We start from the raw sequence: 7,189 nt of genomic DNA on the forward strand, positions 1-7,189 counted from the left end.
TTAAAAACTTTAGGGGTTGCCACCTACTAACACTAGGCAGTTGTCGTGTAGCACTAGAAAAAGACATGACAAAATAACATGTTCGGGTAAAGAGAGAGTTGCCATCTGCTTACAAGCACACTAGGGCAGTTGCCATGTACCCTGCAAAACACATGTCAACTGACATGTTCGGGTAAAAGAGAGAGTTGCCATCTGCTTATAAGCACACTAGGGCAATTGTCATGTACCCTGCAAAACACATGGCAAGTGACAGCTTTGGGTATGGGAGAGGAGACGGGCGTGTGGGCGTACTGATAAATGCTCACACACTAGCCTCTGTGCATGAGTGAAAACTGACGTGTGGGCGAACTTCTAAATGGCCACACACCGGTCCCTCCGTGTGGTGAAAACGGACGTATGGGCACCCGGATGAATACCCACACACCAGCCTAGTCCTAAGTGGCACCATAAACATGCCAAGATTCGTGCAACCACAAACGGACGTGGATCCACGCGTGTGGGCGAGATGCAAACACCTACACGTGTGTGCGTTAGTGTTTTCGTATTATTTTGGGTCTCACTCTGTCTGCTTGGTGTATCAATGCATGAGCATTATATTTTTTATTCAATGATGTGGATATTACATTGGATGTGTACATCCATATATGTGAAATATCCATTTTCTCCGGAATTTTTTCCTCTTAACCAAATTTGGTTACCTAAACTAATTTCTCTTAACCAAATTTGACGCTGAAACTTATTTCTTTAACGCCTATATAAGCCTTCCCGCGCCCCCTCAAAAAATAAAAAAGCCTTCCCGCGTCTCTCTGTTTTTTTCTCCGTATAATCCCAGATATTTCCCCCACGCCTCCATCTCCCAACCTCTAGTCTCCAGATTCCAATCTACGCCGGGGATGCCCACCTCGCGCATCGCCCATTCCCCCTCCCTGTGGGGCAGCAGCCCTACCCCGAAGCGCTGGCCTCCGCCGCTAACTCCGTCCACCGTCGATTCCCTTTCTCGTCCATTGCAACCTCGGTAGTCCGAGCCCGTCGGCGTCCGTCGTCCTCACCGTCGCAATGCCGTGCTCCTCCTGATGTTGTCCTCACCGTCACCTAGCCGCATCCACTTTGGTCTCATACGCCACCCGAAGATCTGCCGCGTGTTCCCTCGCTACAGCACCCCGCAAGCATCTTCAGCCTCCGGCCCGTCAAGCAGGTTATCCCTTGAATACCATATCCTCTGCAGTTTTTACCATCAATCAATCAAATTAGCGGCGTGTGACATGTTCGGCTGCTTGCATGATTCACCCCGTTCCAGGGGCACCGAACCAACACCGGCCCTCGCGTGATTCGCCCTGTTCGTATGTGCAGCTCTAGGGCATTCTGCGACCACCCTCCCCTGTCTGCTAGTGCTACATAGTCAACTTTTTTGTGCGTTTATGTTCAGATCATCCCAGTACACAATCGATTGATTTTTTATATGTCAAACTGTGATGGCCTGTTATGCTGTTAGTTACTAACCTGTAACTAGTACTGAACTATGAACTTGTCATCTTGTAAGTGGTAATGTTCCATGCCAATGGGGGGAAGTTGTTCACTTATGCTAACTTATTATTTGGTTGTATATTAGCTACTACTAGTAATTATTGTGTACTGCTTGTTTTTTTGTCGTGCAGAAATGCAAACAAGAGACAATAAGTAAGACTGAATCTCCCCTAGGAATGAATTTTCTCCTTTTTTTGGAGTTCTTTTATGCCTCTCGGTGGATTTTTGGGTGATGACACATGTAATTTTGGGAGGAGCAGGGATATGATTCACGTGTTCATCTTGCGATTATGGTGGGTTAGGATGTTCATTCTGATTTTTATGGCAACAGATTCAAACGCCTCTTCCTGAATCTTGTGCCCCGCTATTTTAGGAGTATATAACCCCACCTATTGGATGGCCGACCCATGTCACCCTGTTCGCCTTGGTCGCCGCCACTTAACGGCATGGTGGTGAACACCAGTGCAAGCACAGTGGCGGCTTCTCTTGCCTAGGTACACGTCGCATATCTGCTTCATCTTTTCGCTGGTTTGTGTACTTTTGCTCTCTTTTCACTCTTTCTGAGTACATGCTTTGTGATTAGCACACACATCATAAGTATTACTAGCTTAGAGGACAGTTTTTGTTTCCTAGATTGTTATTTTTTACCACTGTAAGAAAAAAACATGAGGAAGGGGGTTCTTTTAATTCTCATTGTGATATGTCGTTGCATCAAGTTTTAGTTCTACAAGTATATGAACTGTTATTTCGTTGAAATTCAGACCTAATGGTGGGTGCATACAGTACAGAAAATTGTATACCTACCTGATTCTTAATCTAAGCAGAAGGTTTATTAGGTATTGCGTGTAGGTTTGTGGGTACGGCACAGATTTGGAGGTTCAGCTCTTGCCTGCATGTGCAAAAAGTTCATGATTTGCATCTCTAATATAACATGGTAAGTCGTTTTTATTCTTGATCTCTCCATTACTTATGTTCCATTTCATGGATGGAAGGAATTCCGATTTAATTTCACATGATGTTCAAACACATAAATACCTGATGTGCTGAATTGCTAACATACTGAGAAAATGCTACAACTTGATGACTATGTAGTATAGTTCATTCAGAACTTAGTTCTGATGAAATGGGTCTTGTGGAGTATATTGGCTTCAATTACAATTGAGCATGATTTATTGGCAATATACTACAACGCTACATTATTCCCAGGTCAAGAATAACATTTTAGGCATAACTTTACGTGCAATGCAAGTCGGCAAAACAGATGCGATTTTTTTCTTACTCTAGAACCACTTAGATTTTCTGTACTGATTTCCCCTTTTAATCTGTGGATTCTGATTTAAGAGTCGTTGTCCCCAAATCATTATAAAATTCTTGGTGGGTTTTTATGTATCCATCAACGACTTTAGTTTTCGTGAACATATTTGTTCAATAATTGAGCACATTTACCAGCAAGATAGAAATGAAATTACTAATGGACCGTATGATTGCTTTCACTAGCAAGCTCAGGTGATAGCTAATTGCCTTCTATTGGTGAGCAAATTCAATGTTCTCTTATATCTTATCGACCCATAGAGAATTTTTCTTGATGTTCTAGTACCGCCTACTAATGTATTTTCAATGCATATTTTATAACATGCTATATAGCTTAGGGTGTGAAATATTCATTTTGTGCCTCTTGTGATTTTCAACTACTTAAGTCTGGTGAAATTTATGGTGTTGTGGAACTATTGAAGTTTGACTAAATTTTGTTATTCAACTTGCATTGCTCTTCAAAGCGTGTGTGGTACATGTTGTTGACATCCAAGAATGCTTCTTATTTAATCATCATAGTATGTTTCAAATTAAGACAAGCTTCAGCCCAACATAAGTAGTCCACCAATAAATTGAGTCAACCATGTTCTATAGATCTTATCTATGTCCTCATATAGTTTGATTACCATATGCATCTTCTACCACTTTGAACAAATTTGTTGTGCATCATTTGATTAATTACTGCATCTTTATTTGACATGCATATTATCGGATTTTTATTGCTAACCTTGCCAAAGTCGATCATATCAAAGAGAAGGTGACAATAATTCTCATAACTCTCATTTATAAATTATTTTTGAAATACCAAATAATGACTATGATTTGTTTATGTTTACTTACAACTGAAACTAAACTTGCGGAAGCACGTCTTGAAAAGTTTGATAAAGGCAATCAAGGCCTTGAAGAATCAACTTACGGAACCAACTATTCACTAACAAGGAATGGGTTACACTAGTTTATTTGTGCCTGTGTGCATAAATTTCTTCATTACCATACAATGCCTAATTTTTGAACAAGTTTACTTACAGTTGCACTGAACCTCAAATGCAAAAGCACATGGTGGCCAAGAATCGGCAAATGCTCATGCTGGAAATAGCAGTGCGACCAAGTAAGGTGGTCCTGAACCAAGTGTATAACTTCCCACGTCACTAAGCATATCAAGAAAATACATTAGTAGGTTGTATCTTTGGTGAAGTATCTTGGTTTTTTAGGTCAAAAAGTGAGCCGGCCACTCCAACACAACCTAAGACATTGGTGCTCCAAGACACCCTCAAGACATTTGTATGGTACATCTCTCAGAGGTTCATCAAAAGAACATCTCATCTTGCACTAATCCAAATGCTTATGTTCTAAACTTCTCTTTGTTATGTTTTTCTTCCAGGGTAGCTGAGATTTTAGAATTGGAAAGCATTGCAGGAGCAAGGAGAAACTACACAAGAATCAGTTTTTAAACGAATGTATATTATGTATAATGTATGGAAAGCTTAGTTCTAGTTTGTAGTATCTTCTCTTTAATTATTTACATCATGTCTGATTTGTTTTAGTTGTGAACTCCATACACTTTTAGTATTTGTATGTGTTCCTAGATTTGTTACAAAGGATGCTAATTGTGAGAATGGATTTCTACGAATGCAATTGGTGATGTGGATTGATGACTTTATATAGTGATATTTGATCAATCTACACATGCATCCCTATCATGATAAATTAACTCGATTTGAAATGAGCAATACAAAGTTAAATTAGTAATCAAATAACGATTAAAGTAAAATACTCCATTGACACAAAGAAGCTTATTCATATTTAGAGACGAATATGTCGTCTCAACATAACGTCTATAAGGAATGGGCCCACATGAGTAGAGTCGTGATACAAGCGTGTAGTAGAATGTCTCTATTTTCGTAGAGACGATTTTGAACGTCTCAATATAGCGTCTCATACCATTTAGACACGCTAACCAAGCGTGCCTACATGTTTTAAGGCGGTCCGTAAGGAGACGCTCCGAGGACGCTTTACTAAATCGACTCTATTTTTACCTAGAGATGAAATAATGCGTCTCTAGCTATGAAATTGAACGTCTCTACACGTAGTTTTTCCTGTAGTGAGTGGTGTATTGATATGGTGAATATGTGGACTCGTGTGCGCCACCTCAAAAGAGTTGCTTGCAGTCGTAGTCCAGGTTAACCACTGAGTCAAAGCTGGCTTGCTGCAGTTAAACTCCACCCCCCCCCCCCTTGTCGATACCGATGCATATGTAGCTAGTTCTGATGTAAGTCTTGCTGAGTACTTTTGTACTCACGTTTGCTTAATTTATGTTTTGCAGAGAGACTTCAGTCTCGCTAGTAGTTTCGCGTGGACTTCGACGTTTAGCTTGATACCTCAGCTACGATCTTGTGCCCTCGGCAGGGTCCTGTAGATAGTCAGGCTTCTCAGCCTTCTTCTTTTGTAGATGTCTGTTCCTAGACATGTTAAGCTTCCGCATGTTCTTTGATTTGTATGCTATGATTATTGGGTCATGAGACCCATGTTTGTAACATCTCGCTCCTCGGAGCCTATTGAATAAATACTTTGAGTCGTAGAGTTTTGTTGTGATGCCATGTTGTATTTACACATATCGAGCATATTGTGTGTATGATTGAAATGCTTGGTATGTGTGGGATCCGACAACCTAGTTGTTTATCCTTGGTAGCCTCTCTTATGGGGAAATTTAGTCTTGTGCTTCCATGAGCCATAGTAGTCCGCTATAGCCCGGTTCACCGGAGTCCTACTAGCCCAGCACTACTGCTCAGGACACTTGATTGGCCGACATGTGTTTCACTTCGTTCCTGTGTCCGTCCCTTTGGGGAAATGTCACGCGGTGACATCTGGAGTCCTGCCTAGCCTGCTACAGCCCAGGTTCCCGGAGTCCTGTTAGCCCAGTGCTACAGCCTGGATTCGCACGCTGCTGACCGACATGTTTGATGTGATTCATGTATGCCTGTCCCCGTAAGTTAGTGCCACTTTGGGTTCACGACTAGTCATGTTGGCCCGGGTTCTCAGTCATATGGATGCTAGCGACACTATCATATACGTGAGCCAAAAGGTGCAAACGGTCCCGGGCCATGGTAAGGTGACACCCGTGGGAATACCGTGTGTGAGGCCGTAAAGTGATATGATGTGTTACAGGCTAGATCGGTGTGACTTAGAATCGGGGTCCTGACAGCTTTGGTATCAAAGCGTGACTGCCTGTAGGATTACCAAGCCAAGTTGGTCGAAGTCGTGTCTAGAAATGCTTTAGTTATATAAGGGAATTGATTGTGGATGGGAACATAAGGCTCTTTTTACTCCTTATCCTCATGACCTTCTGGTCTGAGTCATCCTATCTTTCCTATGGGGTTAAGAACTAGGCTTCTCTTCTATCTCTCAGGATGACCTCTTACTAAACCGTAGTTGCCTAGGATTGTTGAGTTCAAGCCTTAGTTCAGTTCCTACTACTTCCATATGTTCATAGCTGGCCTCAGAACCTTGAGTTTGTGATGTTGAGTGGTTGTGCCACCATTTTTGCAGGATGTCTCAAATCTTTTGAGCATTTACAGCCGTTATGCTGTCCGAGTCATCCCAGGTTTCTAAATAGTCTGATGCATTTGCAAATCCTTTCTTTCTGTTCCCGATGTCCTTTTTGGTCAGAATTAGCACACTATCGGTGAGTTGAGGTACTCTGTTGCCTCGACATATATGTTGGAGCTATTATTATGACGCTAGGTGTTTTAGGGAGTTACCCGGTAATCTAGCCATGTTTTGTGTTCTAGGTGTGATGATTCTGGCCACCATTCTCGAAAGCATCTCATGATGTTATTAGTTAGTAGGTATTCGATTCCCGGGTTCTTCAACCCGAGATTCACCCTACTTCATGTTGTTAGTATTTGCTAGTTCCCTTAAGATATTAGTAACCTTGGCAATAGTCCTCGAGATCCGTGGTATTTCCTTCTTCCAAATACTATGAACCATTTATGGCAGAAGTTTGTTGGATCAAAGGATCATAACAGGAGTGCTCTCGATGAGTTCACCATTCTATATTGTGACTCTGCCAGTTCAACCTTTCTGCATTGGTTATCCGAAAGAAATATGTTGAACTCCTTCGACATGCTAATACATGCATCCATAACTCAGAAAATCATATGTTCTTTGAGTTTTCCCTCATTAGTTGTTTTCTGACCTCCGACTATCAATTTGTAGTCAGGAGTAGTCGTGCATTCGTGTTATCGATGCCTTTTATTCTTGTGGTCCGACAAGCCATTCTATTCCGGAATGGCTAGGAGAAACAAACTCCAGTACCTCATCCATATCTAGGAATGGGTCAAAGTAGTTGTATCCC

The 7,189-nt window shown here is 41.7% G+C and overlaps 1 long non-coding RNA gene across 7 annotated transcripts; it reads left to right on the plus strand.

Moving 5' to 3' along the window:
- Positions 1-803: 803 nt before the first annotated feature.
- LOC123042924 (uncharacterized) lies at positions 804-4,493 on the plus strand. 7 transcript variants are annotated; one of them, XR_006418961.1, is made up of 4 exons: positions 804-1,195; positions 1,656-1,817; positions 1,898-4,121; positions 4,217-4,493. It is a non-coding gene; the product is annotated as an uncharacterized lncRNA (long non-coding RNA). The 7 variants fall into 7 exon arrangements; XR_006418954.1 differs by having other exon boundaries at positions 804-1,817; XR_006418955.1 differs by having other exon boundaries at positions 1,656-4,121.
- The last annotated feature ends 2,696 nt before the right edge of the window (positions 4,494-7,189 follow it).

This window comes from Triticum aestivum, chromosome 1A, assembly GCF_018294505.1.
Source record: "Triticum aestivum cultivar Chinese Spring chromosome 1A, IWGSC CS RefSeq v2.1, whole genome shotgun sequence".
NCBI classification, from domain to species: Eukaryota; Viridiplantae; Streptophyta; class Magnoliopsida; order Poales; family Poaceae; genus Triticum; species Triticum aestivum.